This window comes from Pseudophryne corroboree, chromosome 1, assembly GCF_028390025.1.
Source record: "Pseudophryne corroboree isolate aPseCor3 chromosome 1, aPseCor3.hap2, whole genome shotgun sequence".
NCBI lineage: Eukaryota > Metazoa > Chordata > Amphibia > Anura > Myobatrachidae > Pseudophryne > Pseudophryne corroboree.
Window position 1 is genome coordinate 1,070,519,246 of NC_086444.1, and position 21,373 is coordinate 1,070,540,618.

Consider the following 21,373-nt stretch of genomic DNA (forward strand, 5'->3'; position numbering starts at 1 on the left):
CGCACCAAAAACGGACTGAAAGGTGTCCCATGCTGACACATGGGACACCTATCCACGATTAAGATCTGTCAGTGACAGTTGTCACTGACAGGTCTCTAAGCCAATCAGGAAGCGCAACTTCGTTGCGCTAACCTGATTGGCTGATCGCTGTGACAGCGCATCGCACAGCTCCCTCCATTATATTCAATGGTGGGAACTTAGCGGCTAGCGGTGAGGTCACCCGCCGGTCAGCGGTGACCGGCGGGTGACCCCACCGCTAGCCGCTAAGTTCCCACCATTGAATATAATGGAGGGAGCTGTGCGATGCGCTGTCACAGCGATCAGCCAATCAGGTTAGCGCAACGAAGTTGCGCTTCCTGATTGGCTTAGAGACCTGTCAGTGACAACTGTCACTGACAGATCTTAATCGTGGATAGGTGTCCCATGTGTCAGCATGGGACACCTTTCAGTCCGTTTTTGGTGCGGGTAAATGCGCTTTCTTTTTTTGCCAAGTCCGTGGATTTATCTCTGGAGCCTGTTGAGGTGAGTATAATTGATCTTTTCTTTTCAGGTATCCGTGGATTCTACATGGAGAAGAGGACCGATGTCGGCGTGTGAACATAGGTAAGTATGTGTGTGTCGACGTATGAAATAAAGTTTTACTGTCGACGGTGTGTGTGTCCTGTTTTTATTTGGGTATTTTTTTCCCAGTAGTACTACAGGTACCAGCGGGCCCGTTTTTCTCCCGCATGCTGGTACTTGTGGTTCTCCAAGTACCAGCTTGCAGGGGAGGCTTGCTGGGACTTGTAGTACTAATGGAAAAAACAATATCTTTTTTTTTGAACACAAAGGCTATCAGCCCCCCCATCCGCAGCCCATTGGATGGGGGGGACAGCCTCGGGCTTCACCCCTGGCCCTTGGGTGGCTGGGGGGACCCCTTGATTGAAGGGGTCCCCATTCCCCCAGGGTACCCCGGCCAGGGGTGACTAGTTGGATATTTGATGCCACGGCCGCAGGGCACTGTATAAAAGTGACCCCCGGCTGTGGCATTATCTGTCCAGCTAGTGGAGCCCGATGCTGGTGTTAAAAATACGGGGGACCCCTACTCGTTTTGTCCCCCGTATTTTTGGCACCAGCATCAGGCGCAGAGCCCGGTGCTGGTTTTAAAAATACGGGGGATCCCTGCCCGATTTTTCCCCTGCATTTTTAGAACCAGGACCAGCTCGATGAGCCCGAGGCTGGTTATGCTTTGGAGGGGGGACCCCACGCCATTTTTTTTTCGGGTTTTTCCCCGTTTTTTCCCGTTTTTTAAAATCGCGGTAAAATCCGCAAAATCGGCCGATTTTCGCCCGCGACTCTGGCGAATCCGTTTTTCATTGCATATGGTGAATTCCGGAAGCCACCTTCCGGAATTCACCTGGCGAATTTGGTCGAATTGAAAAAACGGCGATAATTGCCGCGATTTCGCCCGCTATTGCATATACCCCAATGGGGTATATGCAATAGCGGGCGAAATCGCGGCAATTATCGCCGTTTTTTCAATTCGACCAAATTCGCCAGGTGAATTCCGGAAGGTGGCTTCCGGAATTCACCATATGCAATGAAAAACGGATTCGCCAGAGTCGCGGGCGAAAATCGGCCGATTTTGCGGATTTTACCGCGATTTTAAAAAACGGGAAAAAACGGGGAAAAACCCGAAAAAAAAATGGCGTGGGGTCCCCCCTCCAAAGCATAACCAGCCTCGGGCTCATTGAGCTGGTCCTGGTTCTAAAAATGCGGGGAAAAAATTGACAGGGGATCCCCCGTATTTTTAAAACCAGCACCGGGCTCTGCGCCTGATGCTGGTGCCAAAAATACGGGGGACAAAACGAGTAGGGGTCCCCCGTATTTTTAACACCAGCATCGGGCTCCACTAGCTGGACAGATAATGCCACAGCCGGGGGTCACTTTTATACAGTGCCCTGCGGCCGTGGCATCAAATATCCAACTAGTCACCCCTGGCCGGGGTACCCTGGGGGAATGGGGACCCCTTCAATCAAGGGGTCCCCCCCCCCAGCCACCCAAGGGCCAGGGGTGAAGCCCGAGGCTGTCCCCCCCCATCCAATGGGCTGCGGATGGGGGGGCTGATAGCCTTTGTGTTCAAAAAAAAAGATATTGTTTTTTCCATTAGTACTACAAGTCCCAGCAAGCCTCCCCTGCAAGCTGGTACTTGGAGAACCACAAGTACCAGCATGCGGGAGAAAAACGGGCCCGCTGGTACCTGTAGTTCTAATGGAAAAAAAATACCCAAATAAAAACAGGACACAGACACCGTCGACAGTAAAACTTTATTACACACTGCCGACACACACATACTTACCTATGTTCACACGCCGACATCGGTCCTCTTCTCCATGTAGAATCCCGGGGTACCTGAAAATAAAAGATCAATTATACTCACCTCAACAGGCTCCAGAGATAAATCCACGGACTTGGCAAAAAAAGAAAGCGCATTTACCCGCACCAAAAACGGACTGAAAGGTGTCCCATGCTGACACATGGGACACCTATCCACGATTAAGATCTGTCAGTGACAGTTGTCACTGACAGGTCTCTAAGCCAATCAGGAAGCGCAACTTCGTTGCGCTAACCTGATTGGCTGATCGCTGTGACAGCGCATCGCACAGCTCCCTCCATTATATTCAATGGTGGGAACTTAGCGGCTAGCGGTGAGGTCACCCGCCGGTCAGCGGTGACCGGCGGGTGACCCCACCGCTAGCCGCTAAGTTCCCACCATTGAAAGTAATGGAGGGAGCTGTGCGATGCGCTGTCACAGCGATCAGCCAATCAGGTTAGCGCAACGAAGTTGCGCTTCCTGATTGGCTTAGAGACCTGTCAGTGACAACTGTCACTGACAGATCTTAATCGTGGATAGGTGTCCCATGTGTCAGCATGGGACACCTTTCAGTCCGTTTTTGGTGCGGGTAAATGCGCTTTCTTTTTTTGCCAAGTCCGTGGATTTATCTCTGGAGCCTGTTGAGGTGAGTATAATTGATCTTTTATTTTCAGGTACCCCGGGATTCTACATGGAGAAGAGGACCGATGTCGGCGTGTGAACATAGGTAAGTATGTGTGTGTCGGCAGTGTGTAATAAAGTTTTACTGTCGACGGTGTCTGTGTCCTGTTTTTATTTGGGTATTTTTTTTCCATTAGAACTACAGGTACCAGCGGGCCCGTTTTTCTCCCGCATGCTGGTACTTGTGGTTCTCCAAGTACCAGCTTGCAGGGGAGGCTTGCTGGGACTTGTAGTACTAATGGAAAAAACAATATCTTTTTTTTTGAACACAAAGGCTATCAGCCCCCCCATCCGCAGCCCATTGGATGGGGGGGGACAGCCTCGGGCTTCACCCCTGGCCCTTGGGTGGCTGGGGGGGGGGACCCCTTGATTGAAGGGGTCCCCATTCCCCCAGGGTTCCCCGGCCAGGGGTGACTAGTTGGATATTTGATGCCACGGCCGCAGGGCACTGTATAAAAGTGACCCCCGGCTGTGGCATTATCTGTCCAGCTAGTGGAGCCCGATGCTGGTGTGAAAAATACGGGGGACCCCTACTCGTTTTGTCCCCCGTATTTTTGGCACCAGCATCAGGCGCAGAGCCCGGTACTGGTTTTAAAAATACGGGGGATCCCCTGTCAATTTTTTCCCCGCATTTTTAGAACCAGGACCAGCTCAATGAGCCCGAGGCTGGTTATGCTTTGGAGGGGGGACCCCACGCCATTTTTTTCCCGGATTTTACCGTTCCAGCAATAAAAAAAATAAAAAAATAAAAATATTATTTTAAAAAATATATAAATAATATTTGTGCCTCCCCCCAAAAAAAAAAAAAAACCTAATCCCTTCTAATATAAATAGATCTGCTATTCCTAAAAAAAAAAACACAAAAAAAAACATGTTTAAAAATTTTTTATTTGTTTTCACCCTCCAAAGTGTGGCGGAGTGAAAATCGCGAATTTGCTGTCTAAAAGCACTGCAGGCGAATTTCCAAACTTGAATTGAATATGCTGGAGGCGAATTGCAGCATCTGTACCATTGCAGAAAAGGCGAATTCGGAAAAAGGCGAATTGAGAAAAGGCGAATTTTGACGGGCCGTTTTTTTTGCGAAAAATGACTGCACTGCATAGGCGAATTGATTTTTGGAGGCAAAAACGGCCCGGAATTCGCCTATTTTGCCAATTCGCCCGCTATTGCATATACCCCAATGTCTCTTTATTGGATGAGAATGAATAACTCCCATCATATTGAGGATGAAGAAGAGATGGAGTGTGTGGTGGTGGTGGCGGTACATGAGAAGATAAATGAATATGGATATGTGCTGAGTTTGCGTTGCTATTAGGCTTCACTCCGGTTCTGCTAAACCAGAGAAATGAGATGTCTTTTCATGTACAGGGCAGAATATTTGAAGTCTTTAAATCCACATGTGCCTGTATTTTTGTTTACATTTTAAAACATAGTGCATATGATTTCCGTGTATGCTTAGATATTATTCATTCACATAATAAAGTTAATGCCGATGCAGGAACAAGCAATACTCGGATGTCTTGTCTTATCGTAACCTTTCCAGTAGCTGCACAGCTGGGCTGTACACTTGCACCATGTTAGGGAGAGATTTCCCATGCTATGCAGTTATTTTGGGAGATGGTGTCCTCTTAAACGCTCCTGTCCAACTGTCTAATTGGCTTATCTTGTGGAGCTCACTACGTTCTCATGGCTTATTAGAGACATGCTCTCCAACCTCTGTGTGTAAAACCTGATTCGATGTAACATTGTCATTTGGTTCATTCTTCCATTTGTTTCGTAAATGATCCACATGTAGGCTCAGAAGGGTGGTACCACTCATTTCACCAACACCTCTAGTGGAATAAAGTATCCCATATGAATAGCATATAAAACAAAGGAACAAATCGTAGATTAGCCAGTAAAGTCTCAGGGTTCTGTGTATCTCATTAGTATTTTTGTTGTAGTATATTTTACATAGCTCAATTACGCAGCAGGCGTGACCGTGAGGCGTGTTAGGTGGACCCATAATTCTGAGAGAGCTGGACTGGCCCACTGGGATACAAAGGAAACCCCTGGAGGCCCCACTGCGCCCGCAGTGCCCACCCCCTTCTCTAGGGATCAGGTTGCAGACCGTGCACTTGAATTATAAATTATACATGTCTACTGTATATATTCATTCTATAAGGTTTTTTTACTGTGAGACCTATATTGAGAGAATAGCTGAACGTAAACATATGGTTAAGGCATCAAAATAAAGGTCATTTGCTCTACTGCTAGATCCAAAATATCCACTTTATTCGTTTACCTTGCAAAGTATACATTTATTTCTTGATATGAGTTTATGCTTTAAAAAAAAAAAGCAACTGCTGATTTCGATGGGTTTCCTAGGGATGTGCACCGGAAATTTTTCGGGTTTTGGTTTTGGATTCGGTTCCGCGGCTGTGTTTTGGATTCGGACGCGTTTTGGCAAAACCTCCCTGAAAATTTTTTGTCGGATTTGGGTGTGTTTTGGATTCGGGTGTTTTTTTTACAAAAACCCCTCAAAAACAGTTTAAATCATAGAATTTGGGGGTCATTTTGATCCCATAGTATTATTAACCTCAATAACCATAATTTACACTCATTTTCAGTCTATTCTGAACACCTCACAATATTATTTTTAGTCCTAAAATTTGCACCGAGGTTGCTGGATGACTAAGCTAAGCGACCCAAGTGGTCGACACAAACACCTGGCCCATCTAGGAGTGGCAGACAGGATGGCAGATTAAAAAAATTGTCCCCAAAGAGCACATGATGCAAAGAAAAAAAGAGGCGCAATGAGGTAGCTGTGTGACTAAGCTAAGCGACCCAAGTGGCCGACACAAACACCTGGCCCATCTAGGAGTGGCACTGCAGTGTCAGACAGGATGGCACTTCAAAAAAATAGTCCCCAAACAGCACATGATGCAAAGAAAAAAAGAGGTGCAATGAGGTAGCTGTGTGACTAAGCTAAGCGACCCAAGTAGCTGACACAAACACCTGGCCCATCTAGGAGTGGCACTGCAGTGTCAGACAGGATGGCACTTCAAAAAAATAGTCCCCAAAAAGCACATGATGCAAAGAAAAATGAAAGAAAAAAGAGGTGCAAGATGGAATTGTCCTTGGGCCCTCCCACCCACCCTTATGTTGTATAAACAGGACATGCACACTTTAACAAACCCATCATTTCAGCGACGGTCTGCCACACAACTGTGACTGAAATGACTGGTTGGTTTGGGCCCCCACCAAAAAAGAAACAATCAATCTCTCCTTGCACAAACTGGCTCTACAGAGGCAAGATGTCCACCTCATCGTCCGATTCCTCACCCCTTTCACTGTGTACATCCCCCTCCTCACAGATTATTAATTCGTCCCCACTGGAATCCACCATCTCAGGTCCCTGTGTACTTTCTGGAGGCAATTGCTGGTGAATGTCTCCACGGAGGAATTGATTATAATTAATTTTGATGAACATCATCTTCTCCACATTTTCTGGAAGTAGGTGAGCGGCTGCACTAAACACTCTTTCGGAGTACACACTGGAGGGGGGGCAACTTAGGTAAAATAAAGCTAGTTTGTGCAAGGGCCTCCAAATTGCCTCTTTTTCCTGCCAGTATACATACGGACTGTCTGACGTGCCTACTTGGATGCGGTCACTCATATAATCCTCCACCATTCTTTCAATGGTGACAGAATCATATGCAGTGACAGTAGACAACATGTCAGTAATCGTTGGCAGGTCCTTCAGTCCGGACCAGATGTCAGCACTCGCTCCAGACTGCCCTGCATCACCGCCAGCGGGTGGGCTCGGAATTCTTAGCCTTTTCCTCGCAGCCCCAGTTGCGGGAGAATGTGAAGGAGGAGCTGTTGACGGGTCACGTTCCGCTTGACTTGACAATTTTCTCACCAGCAGGTCTTTGAACCTCTGCAGACTTGTGTCTGCCGGAAAGAGAGATACAACGTAGGTTTTAAATCTAGGATCGAGCACGGTGGCCAAAATGTAGTGCTCTGATTTCAACAGATTGACCACCCGTGAATCCTGGTTAAGCTAATTAAGGGCTCCATCCACAAGTCCCACATGCTTAGCGGAATCGCTCTGTTTTAGCTCCTCCTTCAATGTCTCCAGCTTCTTCTGCAAAAGCCTGATGAGAGGAATGACCGGACTCAGGCTGGCAGTGTCTGAACTGACTTCACGTGTGGCAAGTTCAAAGGGTTGCAGAACCTTGCACAACGTTGAAATCATTCTCCACTGCGCTTGAGTCAGGTGCATTTCCCCTCCTTTGCCTATATCGTAGGTAGCTGTATAGGCTTGAATGGCCTTTTGCTGCTCCTCCATCCTCTGAAGCATATAGAGGGTTGAATTCTACCTCGTTACCACCTCTTGCTTCAGATGATGGCAGGGCAGGTTCAGGAGTGTTTGCTGGTGCTCCAGTCTTCGGCACGCGGTGGCTGAATGCCGAAAGTGGCCCCTAATTCTTCGGGCCACCGACAGCATCTCTTGCACGCCCCTGTCGTTTTTTTAAATAATTCTGCACCACCAAATTCAATGTATGTGCAAAACATGGGACGTGCTGGAATTTGCCCAGATGTAATGCACGCACAATATTGGTGGCATTGTCCGATGTCACAAATCCCCAGGAGAGTCCAATAGGGGTAAGCCATTCTGCGATGATGTTCCTCAGTTTCCGTAAGAGGTTGTCAGCTGTGTGCCTTTTATGGAAAGCGGTGATACAAAGTGTAGCCTGCCTAGGAACGAGTTGGCGTTTGCGAGATGCTGCTACTGGTGCCGCCGCTGCTGTTCTTGCTGCGGGAGGCAATACATCTACCCAGTGGGCTGTCACAGTCATATATAGTCCTGAGTCTGCCCTGGTCCACTTGTCCACATGTCCGTGGTTAAGTGGACATTGGGTACAACTGCATTTTTTAGGACACTGGTGAGTCTTTTTCTGACGCCTGTGTAAATTTTCGGTATCGCCTACCTAGAGAAATGGAACCTAGATGGTATTTGGTACCGGGGACACAGTACCTCAATCAATTCTCTAGTTCCCTGTGAATTAACGGTGGATACCGGAAACACGTTTCTCACCACCCAGGCTGCCAAGGCCTGAGTTATCCGCTTTGCAGCAGGATGACTGCTGTGATATTTCATCTTCCTCGCAAAGGACTGTTGGACAGTCAGTTGCTTACTAGAAGTAGTACAAGTGGTCTTCCGACTTCCCCTCTGGGATGACGATCGACTCCCAGCAGCAACAACAGCAGTGCCAGCAGCAGTAGGCGTTACACTCAAGGATGCATCGGAGGAATCCCAGGCAGGAGAGGACTCGTCAGACTTGACAGTGACATGGCCTGAAGGACTATTGGCTTTCCTGTCTAAGGAGGAAATTGACACTGAGGGAGTTGGTGGTGTGGTTTGCAGGAGCTTGGTTACAAGAGGAAGGGATTTAGTTGTCAGTGGACTGCTTCCACTGTCACCCAAAGTTTTTGAACTTGTCAATGACTTCTGATGAATGCGCTCCAGGTGACGTATAAGGGAGGATGTTCCTAGGTGGTTAACGTCCTTACCCCTACTTATTACAGGTTGACAAAGGCAACACACGGCTTGACATCAGTTGTCTGCATTTCTGTTAAAATAATTCCACACCGAAGAGGTGATTTTTTTTTTTTGTATTTTGACCAGGCATGTCAATGGCCATATTCGTCCCACGGACAACAGGTGTCTCCCCGGGTGCCTGACTTAAACAAACCACCTCACCATCAGAATCCTCCTTGTCAATTTCCTCCCCAGCGCCAGCAACACCCATATCCTCATCCTGGTGTACTTCAGCAGTGACATCTTCAATTTGACTATCAGGAACTGGACTGCGGGTGCTCCATCCAGCACTTGCAGGGGGCGTGCAAATGGTGGAAGGCACCACCTCTTCCCGTCCAGTGTTGGGAAGGTCAGGCATCGCAACCGACACAATTGGACTCTCCTTGGGGATTTGTGATTTAGAAGAACGCACAGTTCTTTGCTGTGCTTTTGCCATCTTAACTCTTTTAAGTTTTCTAGCAGGAGGATGAGTGCTTCCATCCTCCTGTGAAGCTGAACTACTAGCCATGAACATAGGCCAGGCCCTCAGCCGTTCCTTGTCACTCCGTGTCGTAAATGGCACATTGGCAAGTTTACGCTTCTCCACAGACGATTTTGATTTAGATTTTTGGGTCATTTTACTGAGCTTTATTTTTTTGGATTTTACATGCTCTCTACTATGACATTGGGCATCGGCCTTTGCAGACTACGTTGATGGCATTTCATCGTCTCGGCCATGACTAGTGGCAGCAGCTTCAGCACGAGGTGGAAGTGGATCTTGATCTTTCCCTATTTTACCCTCCACGTTTTTGTTCTCCATTTTTTAATGTGTGGAATTATATGCCAGTAATATATCAATAGCAATGGCCTACTACTATATATACTGCGCACAACTGAAATGCACCACAGGTATGGATGGATAGTATACTTGACGACACAGAGGTAGGTAGAGCAGTGGCCTACTGCTATATATTATATACTGGTGGTCCGCAAACTGTGCAAAACTGAAATGCACCACAGGTATGGATAGATAGTATACTTGACGACACAGAGGTAGAGCAGTGGACTACTGTACCGTACTGCTATATATATATATATATAATATATTTCTCTAACGTCCTAAGTGGATGCTGGGGACTCCGTAAGGACAATGGGGAATAGCGGCTCCGCAGGAGACTGGGCACATCTAAAGAAAGCTTTAGGATTAACTGGTGTGCACTGGCTCCTCCCCCTATGACCCTCCTCCAAGCCTCAGTTAGATTTCTGTGCCCGACGAGAAGGGTGCACACTAGGGGCTCTCCTGAGCTTCTTAGTGAAAGTTTTAGTTTAGGTTTGTTATTTTCAGTGAGACCTGCTGGCAACAGGCTCACTGCATCGAGGGACTAAGGGGAGAAGAAGCGAACTCACCTGCGTGCAGAGTGGATTGGGCTTCTTGGCTACTGGACATTAGCTCCAGAGGGACGATCACAGGTACAGCCTGGATGGGTCCCGGAGCCGCGCCGCCGGCCCCCTTACAGACCTAGAAGAGCGAAGAGGTCCGGAAAAATCGGCGGCAGAAGACGTTCCTGTCTTCAATAAGGTAGCACACAGCACTGCAGCTGTGCGCCATTGCTCTCAGCACACTTCATACTCCGGTCACTGAGGGTGCATGGCGCTGGGGCCCCGCACTGAGACGCAATAAAACATGACAGAAATACCTTACATGGCAAAAAATACATCACATATAGCTCCTGGGCTATATGGATGCATTTAACCCCTGCCAGAATATACAAAAAAACAGGAGATAAGGCCGCCGAAAAGGGGGCGGGGCCTATCTCCTCAGCACACTGGCGCCATTTTCCCTCACAGCTCAGTTGGAGGGAAGCTCCCTGGCTCTTCCCTGCAGTCACTACACTACAGAAAGGGTTAAAAAAAGAGAGGGGGGCACTAATTAGGCGCAGTATTAAAACATACAGCAGCTATAAGGGGAAAAACACTTATATAAGGTTATCCCTGTATATATATAGCGCTCTGGTGTGTGCTGGCATACTCTCCCTCTGTCTCCCCAAAGGGCTAGTGGGGTCCTGTCCTCTATCAGAGCATTCCCTGTGCGTGTGCTGTGTGTCGGTACGTTTGTGTCGACATGTATGAGGAGAAAAATGATGTGGAGACGGAGCAGAGTGTCTGTAACAGTGATGTCACCCCCTAGGGGGGCGACACCTGAGTGGATGTACTGTTGAAAATTACGTGACAGTGTCAGCTCTATATAAAAAAACAGTGGTTGACATGAGACAGCCGGCTACTCAGCTTGTGCCTGTCCAGACGTCTCATAGGCCGTCAGGGGCTCTAAAGCGGCCGTTACCTCAAATGGCAGATACAGACGCCGACACGGATACTGACTCCTGTGTCGACGGTGAAGAGACAACCGTGATTTCCAGTAAGGCCACACGTTACATGATTGAGTCAATGGAAAAATGTTTTTATACATTTCTGATAATACGAGTACCACCAAAAAGGGGTATTATGTTCGGTGAGGGAAAAACTGCCTGTAGTTTTCCTGAATCTGAGAAATAAAATGAGGTGTGTGATGATGCGTGGGTTTCCCCCCGATAACAATTGATAATTTCTTAAAAAGTATTGGCTGCATACCCTTTCCCGCCAGAGGTTAGGGTGCGTTGGGAAACACCCCCTAGGGGGGATAAGGCGCTCACACGCTTGTAAGAACAAGGGCTCTACCCTCTCATGAGATGGCCGCCCTTAAGGATCCTGCTGATAGAAAGCAGGAGGGTATCCAAAAAGGTATTTACACACATACTGGTGTTATACTGCGACCAGCTATCGCCTCAGCCTGGAGGTGCAGTGCTGGGTTGGCATGGTCGGATTCCCTGACTGGAAATATTGATAGTATATTATTGCCTATAGAGCATTTAAAAGATGCATTTCTATATATGCATGATGCACAGCGGAATAATTGCCGACTGGCATCAAGTATAAGTGCGTTGTCCAATTCTACCAGTAAAATGGTCAGGTGATGCGGATTCCAAACGGCATTTGGAAGTATTGCCTTTGAAAGGGTGGCCACGGCAACAACTGGGAAATCCACGTTTGTACCCCAGGTCGCCTCTCAAAATAAGACGCCGTATTATCAGGCGCAGTCCTTTGTTGGCAAGCAGACAAAAGGTTCCTCTTTTCTGCTCGTGACAGAGGGAGAGGAAAAAGGCTGCAGAGATCAGCCAGTTCCCAGGAACAGAAACCCTTTCCCGCCTCTGCCAAGCCCTCAGTATGACGCTAGGGCTTTACAAGCTCAGGCACGGTGGGGGCCCGTTCTCAATGAATTTCAGTGCGCAGTGGGCTCACTCGCAAGTAGACCCCTGGATCCTTCAGGTAATATCTCAGGGGTACATATTGGAATTCGAGACGTCTCCCCCTCGCCGTTTCCAAAAGTCTGCTTTACCGACGTCTCCCTCTGACAGGGAGGCAGTTTTGGAAGCCATTCACAAGCTGTATTCCCAGCAGGTGATAATCAAGGTACCCCTCCTGCAACAGGGAACGGGGTATTATTCCACACTATTGTGGTACCGAAGCCAGACGGCTCGGTGAGACCGATTCTAAATCTAAAATCTTTGAACACTTACATACAGAGGTTCATATTCAAGATTGAGTCACTCAGAGCAGTGATTGCGAACCTGGAAGAAGGGGACTACATGATGTCTCGGGACATCAAGGATGCTTACCTTCATGTCAAAATTTACCCTTCTCACCAAGGGTACCTCAGGTTATGGTACAGAACTGTCACTATCAGTTCAGACGCTGCCGTAGGGATGGTCCACGGCACCCCGGGTCTTTACCAAGGTAATGGACGAAATGATATCCCTTCGAAGGAAGGGAATTTTAGTTATCCCTTACTTGGACGATTCCCTGATAAGGGTAAGATCCAGGGAACAGTTGGAGGTCGGTGTAGCACTATCTCAGGTAGTGTTGCGGCAGCACGATTGGATTCTCAATATTCCTAAATCGCAGCTGGTTCCGACGACTTGTCTTCTGTTTCCTAGGGATGATCCTGGACACAGTCCAGAAAAAAGGTGTTTCTCCCGGAAGAGAAAGCCAGGGAGTTATCCGAGCTAATCAGGAACCTCCTAAAACCGAACCAAGTCTCAGTGCATCAATGCACAAGGGTTCTGGGTAAAAATGGTGGCTTCCTACGAAGCAATCCCATTCGTTAGATTCCACGCAAGAACTTTCCAGTGGAACCTACTGGACAAATGGTCCGGGTCGCATTTTCAGATGCATCAGCGGATAACCCTGTCACCAAGGACAAGGGTATCCATCCTGTGGTGGTTGCAGAGTGCTCATCTTCTAGAGGGCCGCAGATTCGGCATTCAGGACTGGGTCCTGGTGACCACGGATGCTAGCCTGCGAGGCTGGGGAGCAGTCACACAGGGAAGGAATATCCAGGGCTTAGGGTCAAGCCTGGATACATCACTTCACATAAATATCCTGAAGCTAAGGGCCATTTACAATGCTCTAAGCTTAGCGAGACCTCTGCTTCAAGGTCAGCCGGTGTTGATCCAGTCGGACAACATCATGGCAGTCACCCACGTAAACAGACAGGGTGGCACAAGAAGCAGGAGGGCAATGGCAGAAGCTGCAAGGATTCTTCGCTGGGCGGAAAATCATGTGATAGCACTGTCAACAGTATTCATTCCGGGAGTGGACAACTGGGAAGCAGACTTCCTCAGCACGACCTCCACCCGGGAGAGTGGGGACTTCACCCAGAAGTCGTCCACATGATTAAAAAACTCGACAGGTATTGCGCCAGGTCAAGAGACCCTCAGGCAATAGTTGTAGACGCTCTGGTAACACCGTGGGTGTACCAGTCAGTGTATGTGTTCCCTCCTCTGCCTCTCATACCCAAGGTACTGAGATTGATAAGATGGAGAGGAGAAAGCACTATATTCGTGGCTCCGGATTGGCCAAGAAGGACTTGGTAACCGGAACTTCAAGAGAGGCTCACGGAGGATCCGTGGCCTCTACCTCTAAGAAGGGACCTGCTCCAGCAAGGACCCTGTCTGTTCCAAGACTTACCGCGGCTGCGTTTGACGGCATGGCGGTTGAACACCGGATCCTGAAGGAAAAAAGGCATTCCGGATGAAGTCATCCCTATCCTGATCAAAAGCCAGGAAGGATGTAACCGCAAAAACATTATCACCGCAATTGGCGAAAATATGTTGCGTAGTGCGAGGCCAGTAAGGCCCGACGGAGGAAATTCAGCTGGGTCGATTCCTACATTTCCTGCAAACAGGAGTGTCTATGGGCCTGAAATTGGGGTCCATTAAGGTTCAGATTTCGGCCCTGTCAATTTTCTTCCAAAAAAAGAACTAGCTTCAGTCCCTGAAGTTTAGACGTTTGTAAAAGGGGTACTGCATATACAGCCTCCTTTTGTGCCTCCAGTGGCAATTTGGGATCTCAATGTAGTTTGGGTTCCAAAAGTCACATTGGTTTGAACCACTTAAATCTGTGGAGTTAAAATATCTCACATGGAAAGTGGTCATGCTGTTGGCCCTGGCCTGGGCCAGGCGCGTGTCAGAATTGGCGGCTTTATCCTGTAAAAGCCCTTATCTGATTTTCCATTCGGACAGGGCGGAATTGAGGACTCGTCCTCAGTTTCTCCCTAAGGTGGTTCCAGCGTTTTCACCTGAACCAACCTATTGTGGTGCCTGCTGCTACTAGGGACTTGGAGGAATCCAAGTTGCTGGATGTTGTCAGGGCCCTGAAAATATGTTTCCGGGACGGCTGGAGTCAGGAAATCTGACTCGCTGTTTATCCTGTATGCACCCAACAAGCTGGGTGCTCCTGCTTCTAAGCAGACTATTGCTCGTTGGATTTGTAGTACAATTCAGCTTGGACATTCTGTGGCAGGCCTGCCACAGCTAAAATCTGTAAAAGCCCGTTCCACAAGGAAAGTGGGCTCATCTTGGGCGGCTGCCCGAGGGGTCTCGGCTTTACAACTTTGCCGAGCAGCTACTTGGTCAGGGGCAAACACGTTTGCTAAATTCTACAAATTTGATACCCTGGCTGAGGAGGATCTGGAGTTCTCTCATTCGGTGCTGCAGAGTCATCCGCACTCTCCCGCCCGTTTGGGAGCTTTGTTATAATCCCCATGGTCCTTACGGAGTCCCCAGCATCCACTTAGGACGTTAGAGAAAATAAGAATTTACTTACCGATAATTCTATTTCTCATAGTCCGTAGTGGATGCTGGGCGCCCATCCCAAGTGCGGATTGTCTGCAATACTTGTACATAGTTATTGTTACAAAAATCGGGTTATTATTGTTGGGAGCCATCTTTTCAGAGGCTCCTCTGTTATCATACTGTTAACTGGGTTCAGATCACAAGTTATACGGTGTGATTGGTGTGGCTGGTATGAGTCTTACCCGGGATTCAAAATCCTTCCTTATTGTGTACGCTCGTCCGGGCACAGTATCCTAACTGAGGCTTGGAGGAGGGTCATAGGGTGAGGAGCCAGTGCACACCAGTTAATCCTAAAGCTTTCTTTAGATGTGCCCAGTCTCCTGCGGAGCCGCTATTCCCCATGGTCCTTACGGAGTCCCCAGCATCCACTACGGACTATGAGAAATAGAATTATCGGTAAGTAAATTCTTATTTTATTTATATATATATATATATATATATATATATATATATATATATATATATATATATATATATATATATACTGGTGGTCAGCAAAATTGTGCACTGTCCTCCTACTATATACTACAATGCAGCACAGATATGGAGCGTTTTTCAGGCAGAGAGCGTATAATACTGGTGGTCACTGGTCAGCAAAACTCTGCACTGTCCTCCTACTATATAATACTGCTGGTCCCCAGTCCCCACAATAAAGCAATTAGCACACTGAGCACAGATATTTGCAGCACACTGAGCACAGATATGGAGCGTTTTTCAGGCAGAGAACGTAGATTTCTCTAACGTCCTAAGTGGATGCTGGGGACTCCGTAAGGACCATGGGGATTAGCGGCTCCGCAGGAGACTGGGCACAACTACAAAGAAAGCTTTAGACTACTGGTGTGCACTGGCTCCTCCCACTAAGACCCTCCTAAAAGACCTCAGTTAGATTCTTGTGCCCGGCCGAGCTGGATGCACACTAGGGCTCTCCTGAGCACCTAGAAAGAAAGTATATTTAGGTTTTTTATTTTCAGTGAGATCTGCTGGCAACAGACTCACTGCAGCGAGGGACTAAGGGGAGAAGAAGCGAACCTACCTAACAGGTGGTAGTTTGGGCTTCTTAGGCTACTGGACACCATTAGCTCCAGAGGGATCGACCGCAGGACCCGACCTTGGTGTTCGTTCCCGGAGCCGCGCCGCCGTCCCCCTTACAGAGCCAGAAGCACGAAGAAGGTCCGGAAAATCGTCGGCAGAAGACTTCAGTCTTCACCAAGGTAGCGCACAGCACTGCAGCTGTGCGCCATTGCTCCTCATGTACACCTCATACTTCGGTCACTGATGGGTGCAGGGCGCTGGGGGGGGGGGCGACCTGAGGGCAATAGATAACACCTTGGCTGGCAAAATATGCATCATATATAGTCCCAGGGGCTATATAGATGCAAAATTACCCCTGCCAGTATAACAGAAAAAGCGGGAGAAAGTCCGGCGAAAAGGGGGCGGGGCTTCTCCCTCAGCACACTGGCGCCATTTTTCCCTCACAGTTCCGCTGGAAGGAAGCTCCCTGGCTCTCCCCTGCAGTCTGAGAAAACTACAGAAGGGTAAAAAAGAGAGGGGGGGGGCACTAAATTTAGGCGCAGTATAGATATATATATGTAATATTTATATAAAAAAGCAGCTATAGGGAAAACACACATTGATAGTGGGATCCCAGTGTTATATAGCGCTCTGGTGTGTGCTGGCATACTCTCTCTCTGTCTCTCCAAAGGGCTTTGTGGGGTCCTGTCCTCTGTCAGAGCATTCCCTGTGTGTTTGCGGTGTGTCGGTACGGCTGTGTCGACATGTTTGATGAGGAGGCTTATATGGAGGCGGAGCAGATGCCTGTAAATGTGATGTCACCCCCTGCGGGGTCGACACCAGAGTGGATGGTGCTGTGGAAGGAATTACGTGATAGTGTCGACTCCTTACATAAAAGGTTTGACGACATACCTAATGTGGGACAGCCGGCTTCTCAGCCTGTGCCTGCCCAGGCGTCTCAAAAACCATCAGGGGCTCTAAAACGCCCGCTACCTCAGATGGTTGACACAGATGTCGACACGGATACTGACTCCAGTGTCGACGACGATGAGACTAATGTAACTTCCAGTAGGGCCACACGTTACATGATTGAGGCAATGAAAAATGTGTTACACATTTCTGATGTTACCCCCGGTACCACAAAAAAGGGTATAACGTTTGGAGAGAAAAAACTACCAGTAGCTTTTCCTCCATCTGAAGAGTTAAATGAAGTGTGTGAAGAAGCGTGGGCTTCCCCTGATAAAAAGATGGTAATTTCTAAGAGGTTACTAATGGCGTACCCTTTCCCGCCAGAGGATAGGTCACGCTGGGAAACATCCCCTAGGGTGGATAAGGCGCTCACACGCTTGTCGAAGAAGGTGGCACTACCGTCTCCGGATACGGCCGCCCTGAAGGAATCTGCTGATAGAAAGCAGGAGGCTATCCTGAAATCTATATATACACACACAGGTGTGATACTGAGACCGGCTATAGCTTCAGCCTGGATGTGCAGCGCTGCTGCTGCGTTTTCAGATTCCCTGTCAGAAAATATAGATACCCTAGATAGGGACACTATTTTACTGAACGTAGAGCATATAAAAGACGCACTTTTATACATGAGGGATGCACAGAGGGATATTTGCCGGCTGGCATCCAAAATTAGTGCAATGTCCATTTCTGCCAGGAGAGGGTTATGGACTCGGCAGTGGACAGGTGATGCAGATTCCAAACGACACATGGAAGTTCTGCCTTATAAGGGTGAGGAATTGTTCGGGGATGGTCTCTCGGACCTCGTTTCCACAGCAACAGCTGGGACGTCTACATTTTTGCCCCATGTTCCCTCACAACCAAAGAAAGCACCGTATTATCAGGTACAGTCCTTTCGGCCCAATAGGGGCAAGCGGGTTAAAGGCGCGTCCTTTCTGCCCAGAGGCAGAGGTAGAGGGAAAAAGCTGCAACATTCAGCCAGTTCCCAGGAGCAAAAGTCCTCCCCCGCTTCCTCAAAGTCCACAGCATGACGCTGGGGCTCCACAGGCAGAGCCAGGTATGGTGGGGGCCGTCTCAAGCATTTCAGCAAGCAGTGGGCTCGCTCACGGGTGGATCCCTGGATCCTTCAAATAGTATCTCAGGGGTACAAACTGGAATTCGAGACGTCTTCCCCCCCCCCGCCGTTTCCTCAAATCTGCCTTGCCAACCACTCCCTCAGGCAGGGAGGCAGTGTTACAGGCAATTAAAAAGCTGTATTCACAACAAGTGATAGTAAAGGTGCCCCTACTTCAACAAGGAAGGGGTTACTATTCCACAATGTTTGTGGTACCGAAACCGGACGGTTCGGTGAGACCCATTTTAAATTTGAAATCCTTGAACACATATATAAAAAAATTCAAGTTCAAGATGGAATCGCTCAGGGCGGTTATTGCGAGCCTGGACGAGGGAGATTACATGGTATCGCTGGACATCAAGGATGCTTACCTACATGTCCCCATTTACCATCCTCACCAGGAGTACCGAGGGTCTTTACCAAGGTAATGGCGGAAATGATGATACTCCTTCGAAGGAAGGGAGTTTTAATTATCCCGTACTTGGACGATCTCCTGATAAAGGCGAGGTCCAGAGAACAGTTATTGGTAGGGGTAGCACTATCTCGGGAAGTGCTGCAACAGCACGGCTGGATTCTAAACATTCCAAAGTCACAGCTGGTCCCTACGACACGCCTGCTGTTCCTAGGGATGGTTCTGGACACAGAACAGAGAAAAGTGTTTCTCCCGGAGGAGAAGGCCAAGGATCTGTCATCTCTAGTCAGAGGCCTCCTAAAACCAAAACAGGTGTCGGTGCATCACTGCACGCGGATCCTGGGAAAAATGGTAGCTTCCTACGAAGCGATTCCATTCGGCAGGTTTCATGCAAGAACCTTTCAGTGGGACCTGTTGGACAAGTGGTCCGGATCGCATCTTCAGATGCATCGTCTGATAACCCTGTCACCAAGGACAAGGGTGTCTCTGCTGTGGTGGCTGCAGAGTGCTCATCTTCAAGAGGGCCGCAGATTCGGCATACAGGACTTGGTCCTGGTGACCACGGATGCCAGCCTTCGAGGCTGGGGGGCAGTCACACAGGGAAGAAACTTCCAAGGACTATGGACAAGTCAGGAGACTTCCCTGCACATAAATATTCTGGAACTAAGGGCCATTTACAATGCCCTAAGTCAGGCAAAACCCCTGCTTCAAAACCAGCCGGTACTGATCCAGTCAGACAACATCACGGCAGTCGCCCATGTAAATCGACAGGGCGGCACGAGAAGCAGGACGGCGATGGCAGAAGCCACAAGGATTCTCCGATGGGAGGAAAATCACGTGTTAGCACTGTCAGCAGTGTTCATTCCGGGAGTGGACAACTGGGAAGCAGACTTCCTCAGCAGGCACGACCTCCACCCGGGAGAGTGGGGACTTCATCCAGAAGTCTTTCAAATGATTGTAAACCAGTGGGAAAAACCACAGGTGGACATGATGGCGTCCCGCCTAAACAAAAAGCTATAAAAATATTGCGCCAGGTCAAGAGACCCGCAGGCGATAGCTGTGGACGCTCTGGTAACACCGTGGGTGTACCGATCGGTTTATGTGTTCCCTCCTCTTCCTCTCATACCAAAGGTACTGAGGATAATAAGGAGAAGAGGAGTAAGAACTATACTCATTGTTCCGGATTGGCCAAGAAGAGCGTGGTATCCGGAACTTCAAGAAATGATGTCAGAGGACCCATGGCTTCTACCGCTCAGACAGGACCTGCTGCAGCAGGGGCCCTGTCTGTTCCAAGACTTACCGCGGCTGCGTTTGACGGCATGGCGGTTGAACACCGGATCCTGAAGGAAAAGGGCATTCCGGAGGAAGTCATTCCTACGCTGATAAAAGCTAGGAAAGAAGTAACCGCGAACCATTATCACCGCATATGGCGAAAATATGTTGCGTGGTGTGAGGCCAGGAAGGCCCCAACGGAAGAATTTCAGCTGGGCCGGTTCTTGCACTTCCTACAGTCAGGGGTGACTATGGGCCTTAAATTGGGTTCCATTAAGGTCCAGATTTCGGCTCTATCGATTTTCTTCCAGAGAGAATTGGCTTCACTACCTGAAGTTCAGACTTTTGTTAAGGGAGTGCTGCATATTCAGCCCCCTTTTGTGCCTCCAGTGGCACCTTGGGATCTCAACGTGGTGTTGGATTTCCTAAAGTCACATTGGTTTGAGCCACTGAAAACCATGGATTTAAAATATCTCACGTGGAAAGTGGTCATGTTGTTGGCCTTGGCTTCGGCCAGGCGTGTTTCAGAATTGGCGGCTTTGTCATGTAAAAGCCCTTATCTGATTTTCCATATGGATAGGGCAGAATTGAGGACTCGTCCCCAGTTTCTCCCTAAGGTGGTATCAGCTTTTCATCTGAACCAACCTATCGTGGTGCCTGCGGCTACAAATGACTTGGAGGCTTCCAAGTTGTTGGATGTAGTCAGGGCCCTAAAAATTTATGTTTCCAGGACAGCTGGAGTCAGGAAGACTGACTCGCTCTTTATCCTGTATGCGCCCAACAAGTTGGGTGCACCTGCTTCTAAGCAGACTATTGCTCGCTGGATCTGTAGTACGATTCAGCTTGCACATTCTGCGGCTGGACTGCCGCGTCCTAAATCAGTAAAAGCCCATTCCACGAGGAAAGTGGGCTCTTCTTGGGCGGCTGCCCGAGGGGTCTCTGCTCTTCAACTTTGCCGAGCTGCTACTTGGTCAGGGGCAAACACGTTTGCTAAATTCTACAAATTTGATACCCTGGCTGAGGAGGACCTTGAGTTCTCTCATTCGGTGCTGCAGAGTCATCCGCACTCTCCCGCCCGTTTGGGAGCTTTGGTATAATCTCCATGGTCCTTACGGAGTCCCCAGCATCCACTTAGGACGTTAGAGAAAATAAGAATTTACTCACCGGTAATTCTATTTCTCATAGTCCGTAGTGGATGCTGGGCGCCCATCCCAAGTGCGGATTGTCTGCAATACTTGTATATAGTTATTGCTTAACTAAAGGGTTATTGTTGAGCTATCTGTTGAGAGGCTCAGTTGTTATCATGCTGTTAACTGGGTATTGTATCACGAGTTATATGGTGTGATTGGTGTGGCTGGTATGAGTCTTACCCGGGATTCAAAATCCTTCCTAATTGTGTCAGCTCTTCCGGGCACAGTATCCTAACTGAGGTCTGGAGGAGGGTCTTAGTGGGAGGAGCCAGTGCACACCAGTAGTCTAAAGCTTTCTTTGTATTTGTGCCCAGTCTCCTGCGGAGCCCGTCTAATCCCCATGGTCCTTACGGAGTCCCCAGCATCCACTACGGACTATGAGAAATAGAATCACCGGTGAGTAAATTCTTATTATTTGCACTTCCAGCACACTGAGCACAGATATTTGCAGCACACTTAGCACAGATATTTGCAGCCCACTGAACATAGAAACTGAGAGGACGCCAGCCACGTCCTCTCACGATCATCTCCAATGCACGAGTGAAAAATGGCGGCGACTTATATAAAATACGAATCTC

General features: G+C 48.5%; 1 protein-coding gene across 1 annotated transcript in view; it reads left to right on the forward strand.

Moving 5' to 3' along the window:
- The window catches only part of COMMD8 (COMM domain containing 8), a 136,886-nt gene that overhangs the window by 80,708 nt on the left and 34,805 nt on the right, over positions 1–21,373 (forward strand). The gene's annotated exons all lie outside the window — the stretch shown is intronic.